Genomic DNA, 10678 nt, shown 5'->3' on the forward strand with positions numbered 1-10678 from the left:
CCCATTATTAAGCCACATCGTTTACGTACTCTCGCTATCCCTACTACAATAAATATACTTCTAGTGAAATATCCCCTAATATACCGGTCAGAGGGAATAATTTTTCAATGGCTGCTTGGCAAAGAGAATCAAATATCGCCAACGCCCGTTACTAAATTACTAATAGTTCGACACTATAAGCATAAGGTAATATCCATAAGTTCGACACTAAAGGCATAAGGTAATAACCATAAGTTCGACACTAAAGGCATAAGGTAATAACAATAAGTTCGACACTATAAGCATAAGGCAATAACAATAAGTTCAACACTATAAACACAAGGTAATATCCATAAGTTCGACACTATAAGCACAAGGTAATATCCATAAGTTCGACACTATAAGCACAAGGTAATATCCATAAGTTCGACACTATAAGCACAAGGTAATATCAGGAGTTCATAATAACCCTCCTTCGGGGGGAAGTATGAAACTGGCCATAGAGCTAATAGTAAAAATCGCGAACAACAAGATTCTGTCGTTGCGCATAGAAAGGATTAGCCTGTTTATGGACATACAACCTTACAGTATATCGTAGTGGTATCTATGCTCCTTGGCAGGGAGCCCACTCTTAAATTTAAACTCCTTATAGGAAAAATAGGAATTTTTTTCCGGAATTATAGGATTTTAGAGGAGATAAAATCAAGTGTTTTTATAGGAAAATAGAGGACTAAAAATGCTCATATACAGGGTTATTTTAAAATGGTGGTATAACCGAACTATTACGGGTTCTATGAGCGATTTTAAGTCGAAAATGTTCTATGGCATTTTGTCATCCAGGCCACCGTTTAAAAGTTATGATAAGGATCATTTACAGATGACCCCTTAAAATTAATTAAATTCGAAAACAAAAGTCCAGCTTAAGAATTGTTGGGAAGATCGTAGTCACGAGACTTTAGCACAGTAAAAGGCTGCACGTGCCATTACAAAATTTTTAAATGTTGGCGCTATTATTTGTCCCCCATCCAACCATACTAAAAACTTAGGGCAACGACAAACAGGGGCCGAGTAATTAAGCAAAATGTGCGTCAACTTATGGTATCGTCTCACTTATTGTTATTATGTTACTTATGATTTTTGCACTAAACTTTGGAGGCTCATAACTCTTGTTCTACTAGAGCTACGGGGATCTCCTTTGGATATGTTATAGTCCTCTTTGCTCCCCATACAAGGATACTTTAAACTTGGGGCTACCTCAATATCTTCGTCAACTTATTTTTTGTCTCACTTATTGTTAGAAGGTTACCTGATTTTTGAAAATAAACTTTGCAGCCTCGTAACTCTTTTTCTACTGGAGATACGGGGATGTCCTTCGAGTATGTTATAGTCCAATTATCCCCCATCCAACCGTACTAAAAGCTTAGCTCTACGACAAACAGGGGCCGAGATATTAAGTTTAGGCTACAGGAGGTCCTTCTTAGAAACTTATACAGGAAATTATTAACCTATGATAAAGTGGGAGTAAAAGTGTAACATTGGCGTGTTGAGGAAACTAAAAAGATAAGGTATAAATTCAAGCCTTGTAAGAAAAAAGAGGGGCGTACTATTTTATCTTGTATCCTTGGACCTCCACCTTTTTCCTTTTCCTAAGAACTAATTAAAAACAGACTTCCTGAAAACCAGTAATGTAAATTATAGTTTATGGAATTCGTGGATTTTCTTTGCCTTATATATTTGGCTCGTGTTTGTGTCTTTAGTTTAGATTTAAAGTTTGCAAGCATCAAACATGTTCTTCTTTTGTGACTATGGTCATTTATTTTTCCCTGATTGGGCTAAAACTTCTCTTCTGGTAAGTAACTATTAATTAAAAAGTTTTAATTTATTTGATTACCTAAATTACTAAGAGTGAATTAAGAGCGAAAATATTTGCCTGACATATTTTATTATTTTTTTTTGTGAAAATCCACATAGTTTAAAATTAAGTCCCGTGACAATATTATTATTATTATTATTAAATAGGATTGTTTTCCCCATTAATGATTTTATTTATTTTATTAATTAACTTATTTATTTTACTTATTTATTTATTTATTAACTTATTTATTTTATTTTTTTTTATTTATTTATTTATATATTTATTTATTTATTTATTTATTTTATTTATTATATTTATTTATTTAATTTATTTATTATATTTATTATATTTATTTTATTAATTAACTTATTTATTTTATTTATTTATTTATTTTATTTATTAACTTATTTATTTACTTATTTATTTATTTATTTACTTTAGACTCCGGACTCTGGGCACGGACACATCGTTTGGACAAGATTCTTGGTGGCCAGGTATGGTAATCAACAGGCCGGACACTGGTCACCTAGAATCAAACACGAACGATGCGTGGATCTTACCGGTTTCGTTTTCTTTGGGCTGGACATTGGACAGCCTGAAGCGGAACCTAACCGTGTGTGGATCCACCGGTTTGGTGATAACACCGTCAGTCCGGTAAAATTATATCATCTTTGAATTATTTTTCACTGAAATACGCATGCGCCACTTCTAAAATTGCATCTATCCCCGATTGAGCTATGAAACTCTATAAAATACCTCCTTTGAGTAGAAACAAGATGGTCTAGTCCATAATTAAGCCACATCGTTTAGTTGAGATTTTTAGCAATACATTTTCGAGGTTCGTAACTCTGGTTCATACTAGGAGTATGTTATAGTCCTATTTGCCCCCCATCCAACCGCACTAAAAACTTAGGGCTAGGACAAACAGGGACCGAGTAACTGAGCAAAATGTTCGTCTCCTCCGGTTAGGGATAGTGGCCATTGAGTTCAGAACATATATCCTTCTAGAGTTCTATTTGGATATCGGGTTTTCGCGCTCGCGCGACCATCGTTTTTGAAATTATGGGACGGATGGATAACTTTATCTATTTCACTTAAAAAATACATATTTGTTACTATGGCGTCTGCTATGGTAATATCCTATTGGATAGAATCCCGTTGGATCGAATTCAAATTTCTAAAATTGTAGCCAAATTAAAAACAATTTATAGCCCAAAGAGCGATTTTCTACTGAATGGGAATATTTATATGGAAGAGCTTTCGACTGAATGGGATGGGTTTACACATATAAAATCATAGCGTTTTCCTTGAGTTGCCGGGCTCCAGTAGCGCAATGGATAAAGTGATTTGGATGATCGAAGAAGTTAAGCAGCATCGAGCGCCGTCAGTACTTGGGAGGGAGATCTCTTAATGGTAAGGTTAGATTACGTTAGGTATGGTTAGGTTAGGGTTAGACAATTTCCAAAAATGGAAGTTATTTTCTGAAATTTATTGAAGAATGTTATTGGTGAACACATATTATTTGCTGCAGTATCAAGAAGTTTAATAAGAAAATCAATTTTATTTTTAGGTTAGGTTAGGTTAGGTTATGTTTGGTCAGGTTAGGTTAGGTTAGGTTAGGTTAGGTTTGGTCAGGTTAGGTTAGGTTAGGTTAGGTTAGGTTAGTTTAGGTTAGGTTAGGTTAGGTTTGGTTAGGTTTGGTTAGGTTAGGTTAGGTTAGGTTTGGTTAGGTTTGGTTAGGTTAGGTTAGGTTAGGTTAGGTTTGGTTAGGTTAGGTTAGGTTAGGTTTGGTTAGGTTAGGTTAGGTTAGGTTAGCTTTGGTTTGGTTTGATTTGGTTAGGTTAGGTTTGGTTTGGTTTGGTTAGGTTTGGTTTGGTTTGGTTTGGTTTGGTTAGGTTAGGTTTGGTTAGGTAAGGTTAGGTTTGGTTTGGTTAGGTTTGGTTAGGTTAGGTTACGTTTGGTTAGGTTTGGTTAGGTTTGGTTAGGTTAGGTTAGGTTAGGTTAGGTTAGTAATATTTTGTAAATCATTTAACAATGGTACGCCTTTTCCAAAATATTGAAATTTAGCTTCATTGACTTCTCAAATAATATGCCTTTTCCAAAACATTACTGTTATGTTAGGTTAGGTTTGTTTTGGTTTGGTTAGGTTAGGTTAGGTTAGTAATATTTTATAATTCATTTAACAATGTTACGCCTTTTCCAAAATATTGATGTTTAGCTTCATTGACTTCTCAAATAATATGCCTTTTCCAAAACATTACTTCTATGTTAGGTTAGGTTTGGTTAAATTAGGTTAGTAATAATTTATAAATCATTTAACAATGTTACGCCTTTTCCAAAATAATGAAATTTAGCTTCATTGACTTCTCCAAAAATATGCCTTTTCCAAAACATTACTGTTATATTAGGTTACGTTTGGTTTAGTATTTTCTGCAATAACAAGAAGTTTAATAGGAAAATCAATAGAAAAATAGGATTGAAAGGAAAATTCATGATTGGAAAACCGCCCAAATTGCGGTATTCGGTCTAATGGGATTCGGTCGAACGAGACATTCGATCCAATGGGATTCGACCCAATGGTAGATAATCGTCTGCTATAACTTCGTATTATAGATAGGAAATGTTTAGAAACCGCTATGATAATGAAAGTAAATTGCTAGATTCGAGTAAAAACAGAGAAGGAACTACATTAACCGATAGCATAAGGACATCATCTCTCTAAGGGCCCAAGCGCATCTATTAGCAAAAACATCTAGTTCTGCTAGATGTGACGTAGATTTTGTACCTTCCGAATTTTTCGTGAAATTCGCGGGAGAGAAAAATAATTTTCAAAATCAGCCACGACCGATATCCTAAGCCGGTCGTGGTCTAGAGGCGAGCTCTGAGATAACGCTCCCAAGCGGTTGGGAATCAAACTAAAACAGGCGGGGAGGCGAGTGGCGAGACGCGAGAGAGGAAGGACTGAGGGGAAAAGTAAGTAAGAGAATTTCCAGAACCCCCCAGCTCTCTCAGACACAAGAGGTAAATTCGCGCTTAGTAAAAATCACGAAGAGCTGTCGTGAGAAATCTTTGAAGGAGGGAAAAATGTTCAATGCCGGGTTACTCTGCAGCGAATGCGCTCGGTCTCTGTTTAGACTTTACAATTATTACACCACTTGAGATGAGACGGATGGCTGACCAAATCGGACATACATACATATCAACCGTAACATAGAATCTTGGTCCCTTAGAGAGAGATAATGTCCTTATGCCGATAGTATATGTATTTTTGAGCTTTCGTGATAGTCAACTTGACAAAAATGATCACCGCAAATGTCTTTTTTGGAGTCCATTCAATTCCATTAATGGTCTGACACCATTGTTTTGGTAATTCCGAATTTTTTGTAGGGAATCTTAATCGTACAGTTCAAAAAGGGTTGAACTATCTAAATATTTATTAAATTTGTATACGTAAAAAATTTAGGATAGGGTAAGGGGTAAATGGTCGAAAAAACCAGTTTATTGTAGACGGCGCTGGGGTGACTTTTTTCCAGGCTGCTGTAGCCGACTCCGAGCAATTAAAAAACCGGTTTTGGACTTGTAAACCTGTCTTATTTCAGGCCCTGGTAGCCGAGTCGCTCGCGTCCGTGAGCGCGTGATCGAGTGGGCTCTGCTTCTGACTGGTTATTTAAGACATGGGAACAGTGATTTAAATCATTTAAAATTTTGTTTCGTAGAGCACACAGCACACTATCATGTCGGATCTGGAGCAGGATGATGTTAACCGTGACAAGGAACGTTACATTCAACTTAAAAGGGAAGCCAGAAGGTTGGTGAAGGAGTTCCAGTATGAAAGTGCACTGGTGACATTTCAGCAAATGCAAGAGATTCGTCACTCAGTCAAAATTGACGCAAAGATTTCCAAAATACAGGTATGTGTTTTTGAAATTCATAACGAGGGGACAAGGTTGAATAGCCGCGTTCTTTATGGGTAGAACAGAAAGAGCCTAGTGTACTGGTACTACCATAAGTCTATTATGTAAGGTCCCCATAAGTATGAGTCCCCAATTAGGTCCTATACTGCCGGCGGCACTGTACTCGTATTAGCATTTTGAAAATTTGGCGGGTACGATAAAAGCGCCATCTCTAGTTCCTAGGCTGTTTGCTTATACCATGGATGAAGGATGTGCGTGAAAAACATTCGACGCTCAACAGGATGTGCAACTCCCTTTACTAAAGAGTAGACAAGTCGATACTAGCGCGGCCTGGCTACCAGCGCTGGAAACCCTCGCGGGAAAAATAAAAAATACTGGACATAAGAAAAAAACACTGTTTTGCTTCTAGCAGACGACGCTAAGGAAAAAAACGACAGTAGCGCGTGTTTTTTTTCTCGTGTCCAGTATTTTTTATTTTTCCCGCGAGGGTTTCCAGCGCTGGTAGCCAGGCCGCGCTAGTATCGACTTGTCTACTTTTTAGTAAAGGGAGTTGCACATCCTGTTGAGCGTCGAATGTTTTTCACGCGCATCCTTCATCCATGCTTATACCACCGGAAGTTTGGATAGGACTTTCAACTTTTTCACCAATTGGGGAAGGGGGGGGGCGGGTACCGTTTACATTGCTGTTTAATTGGTAAATTCATGTCGCATACTTTAAATATAATAAAAGCGGTCATTGTTATCTTTACGTGGAGGACTAAGTTAAGTTACAACATGAAAACAAGCTACACTTTCAGTTAACTGTCTGAGGTAATTTATCTGGCAGTTTTTCTCGATTAGACTTTAAATGGCAAGGCTTAACCTCAGATTGAACATCTTCAACGGTGTTAAGAAGATAATCTACTTTTCGTGCAAATTGTTTTCTACTAATATTGAATGCATTCTATCTCTTTCTCTGTTAATTAAATGCACTCCTTCATTTAAATATAAATATAACTTTAGTTAGCTGCGTTCCTGGCCGCCGCCATTTTTAAACGGCTGCCTACGATTCAATCTTTAAGACTAAGACACGCGCAATACGAACTTGGATTATTTCATTTCCGCTTCGTGGTACCTCTAGAATCCGCCAGGGGGCGATGAAATTTCCTTACCTTCATTAGGGGCATTTGCTTATGACCTAAATTGTCTTTGTCTCAAAACTTATGGGGACCCTACATAATAGACTTATGATGGTACTACGTTTAGTACGAAATCTTCTAGTTTTGTACCTATCCCAATTCATCTTAGAACTTTGTTAAACATCTCATTACGCGAAAGTTTCGTTGGCGCAGGGCAGCTAGGGATTCCGTGGACTACTTTTGATAAGAATAGGGGCGTCATTAGTTTGTCCATTTTTAATTTCAAGTCCATTTAGGCCTGAAACGGCTTTGTGTATAATGGCTAAGGCTAATTACGTGGCACTTGGCCAAGTACATACTAATTAGTACATGATTCGGTATCGGTTGCCACAGATCAGGGAATGTCAGGGAATTTATAAATAGGCCAAGTAGATCAGGGAATTTGATCAATGTCAACGGATATTTTATTTTATCGGGGAAAATTTCTCGAGTTTATGAAAATTGCAACGTCGGTTAATGTTCCAGCGTTGCCAGTAGCGTCGCTAGGGTTTGAAATTTGGGGGGGGGGCTAAATCTGGGCAAACTATTTTAAAGTTATTATAAGAATTTAATATAAACAAGATGGCCCAAGGGCTGGGACTTAATAGTAGCCACATCGTTATCTATTTAATTAGCGCATAAATAAAAAGAAAAAATTCAAAGACCCTAAACAATAAATCAGAAGTGTCCGACCCCACAGTGGTAGCGTGTCTTACTGCTGCGCCAGCCAGCCGGGTTCAATTCCCGGGTGCGGTGTGAAAAGTTTTTTTTAATTAAAATAGAATCTCTAACTGAGCTCAGCTACCACTATTGGTTCCATTTACGCTAAAATCTGACGATAACGAAAGCGAAAACCCCGGCCAGTAATACTGCGGCTCGGGTCAAACTAAGAGCCTATCGTATACTACGATGTGGCTAAAAATTGCATAATGGGTTCATTGCAAAATGTGTAGACCTTTAAAACTATTAGTAAATTTGTGTCAACGTGAAATTATTCGTATTTTAAAGATATACAACCTTTTATGTATAAAGACTACGGAACCGATTATGTAGGATTTTCACTCGTCTTAGGTTTATTTTTAGTTGTGGTTAGCTTTTAGAACACACTACTGGGACTCCCTTCGAAAGAACATGAAACATTTTTCTTGTCTCCATCTGATTTTTTTTCTTCTAAATTTTACTGTTTGATGTTTAAAAATTTTAATATATTGCTACAGAATTTTACGTTGCTAACAGCAATTTTTTGGTAGGGTTTACGGATTATTTTTTGGGGAGGGGGGGGCTAAATGTTCACGGAATTTCGCTATTCATCATCAAATGATTGCCTGCAAGTCTGCAACTCCATTATAATCGTTAGCATAAGGAGATCATCTCTCTAAGGGCCCAAGATTCTATGTTACGGTTGAGATGTATGTATGTCCGATTTGGTCAGCTATCCGTCTCATCTCAAGTGGTATAATAATTGTATAGCCTAAACAGAGGCCGAGCGCATTCGCTGCAGAGTAATCCGGCATTGAACATTTTTCCCTCCTTCAAAGATTTCTCACGACAGCTCTTCGTGATTTTTACTAAGCGCGAATTTACCTCTTGTGTCTGAGAGAGCTGGGGGGTTCTGGAAATTCTCTTACTTATTTTTTCCCCTCAGTCCTTCCTCTCTCGCCTCCCCGCCTGTTTTAGTTTGATTCCCAACCGCTTGGGAGCGTTATCTCAAAGCTCGCGTCTAGACCACGACCGGCTTAGGATATCGGTCGTGGCTGATTTTGAAAATTATTTTTCTCTCCCGCGAATTTGACGAAAAATTCGGAAGGAGCCCCTATACAAAATCTACGTCACATCTAGCAGAACTAGATGTTTTTGCTAATAGATGCGCTTGGGCCCTTAGAGAGATCATGTCCTTATGTCGTTAGGGGTAAGATTACGGGAACTGTCTAACCTCCACATGGAGGAACTTACAACAAATGTCATAAAAATTTTGAACCTCTTATTTTAGTAATTAAATCAGTCCTACATTCTTAAACATAAGTTAGATCTGGCAATAAGTTAAAACGATTGAACAAAAATTATTTTGAGAAGGTGATGTTTATGGTTTATATTTTTTGTAGGGAAATTGAAGAAGAAACGTAAAAAGGGCTTCAAATATTCAACTGAATATAAAAAGGCTCTACAACGTCGCGTTAGAATGGGTAAAGAAGAAAAGGGCTTCAAATGTGAACAATGTGACTATTCTTGCAAGGATAAGTACAATTTCATCAAACATAAACGCATTCATGGCGGTGAAAAACTGTTAAAGTGTGATCAGTGTGACCGTGGATTCGCGCAGAAGTGTAATTGGATCGCGCATCAACGTATTCACAGTGGTGAAAAACCCTTCGTATGTGATCAGTGTGACTTTTCAAGCACGCAGAAGGGTAATTTGATCGCGCATCAACGCATTCACAGAGGTGAAAAACCCTTCGTATGTGATCAGTACTTATGAAACTCTATAAAATACCTCCTTTGAGTAGAAACAAGATGGTCTAGCCCATAATTAAGCCACATCGATAGCGATGACGCTTCAAGAAAAGGCGGCCAACCCGGTACATCGAAGCCGAAGCCTAAGACCAAACAAAGCAGGACGCCTTGGACAGAGGACGAGGAAGACCTGCTGTTTATTGGCGTACAAAATTATGGTCGCTGCTGGTCGAAAATAGCTCGAGAACACCGGATTAAAAGATCCAGTCAACAGCTTTATGATAAGTGGAGAAATCTGTGCAAAAGTGAACGTAACATGCGGAAGGTGAAATCGAGGGTCCATGGCGAACAAAGTAATTAAATAATGTTCGTAAAATTTTTTGTATTATATTTAAATTTTAAATTTTTAAATTTTCTTTTAATTTAAATATTATTGTTTCAATTAGTTATAACTTTTTATCATTCCATTAATTGTTTTGCGTTAATTTAATCTTTATTACTATTTTTTTAATGTAATAAATTTTAATGTAAATTGCCACCTAATAGTTACATAAAATATTTTAAATTTCGTAAACTGTTTTAATTTTTAAGCCGTTGCGATTGTTTAAATTTGTGAATAAAATGTTAAAGAAGGCGTCTTTTAGTTTCAGTGCATTTTTACAAACTTCCCCCGTCAACAATAAATAAGCGTTTTAAAAACTTAATTCGTAATTCTCCAAAGTTAGCTTAATTACTTTAAGACAATTAATTACTTAGCCCTTTGAAACGGGATTGAGAGGAATTAAGAAGGATCTGGCTTGCAAAGTTGATACTAAATAGAAAAGTAATTACATTATCCTGAAGAAATTTGGAAGGGTTTTTTACACGGCAGCAATTAACGATTTCGTATTTTATTTTGCTGAATTATAACACCGTTGTTTTAAATTTCACGTTGGTTTTTACTTCTTGACCTAGGCCTAACTTTCTAGAATTTGACAAGCGGAAGCGGTTAGTTAGTTTTGTTAAGCCAATAAAGCTTTGCTGCAGGGATGCCAGATTTGAAAACCTTGAACGAGCCAAAATCAAATTGGAAACAAGCCCAAAAAACCGCCAATCTATATTTCGAAAAGAAGCCCAAAAACTGACTAAGATCTAGACTACCCAGCCCAAAAACAAGCCAAAAATTTATCGTAATATAAAAACTATTTTCCTCTCGATATAAATTCTTACTAATTTGACAAAGACTTTTTCATAAAAAAAAAACCACATCCCCTCGTTTCATCTGAGTTCCACTCCAGCACCTTAGAGTATATTTTATCTATGCCCTATTCTCATTGGTTAAC

The 10678-nt window shown here is 36.9% G+C and overlaps 1 long non-coding RNA gene across 4 annotated transcripts; it reads left to right on the forward strand.

Annotated features, from left to right (window-relative positions):
• The first annotated feature begins 1377 nt into the window (after positions 1–1377).
• Positions 1378–10060, forward strand: LOC149629980 (uncharacterized). Of its 4 annotated transcripts, none has more exons than XR_016374424.1 (3): positions 1378–1828; positions 2276–2488; positions 9008–9150. It is a non-coding gene; the product is annotated as an uncharacterized LOC149629980 (long non-coding RNA). The 4 variants fall into 4 exon arrangements; XR_016374421.1 differs by lacking the exon at positions 9008–9150 and having other exon boundaries at positions 1378–1666; positions 1737–1828; positions 2276–2648; XR_016374422.1 differs by lacking the exon at positions 1378–1828 and having other exon boundaries at positions 2211–2488; positions 9008–10060.
• Positions 10061–10678: the final 618 nt, after the last annotated feature.

This window comes from Phalangium opilio, unplaced genomic scaffold (assembly GCF_054372755.1).
Source record: "Phalangium opilio isolate 3A_F unplaced genomic scaffold, DU_Popi_V2 ptg000105l_1, whole genome shotgun sequence".
In the NCBI taxonomy this organism is placed as follows: Eukaryota; Metazoa; Arthropoda; class Arachnida; order Opiliones; family Phalangiidae; genus Phalangium; species Phalangium opilio.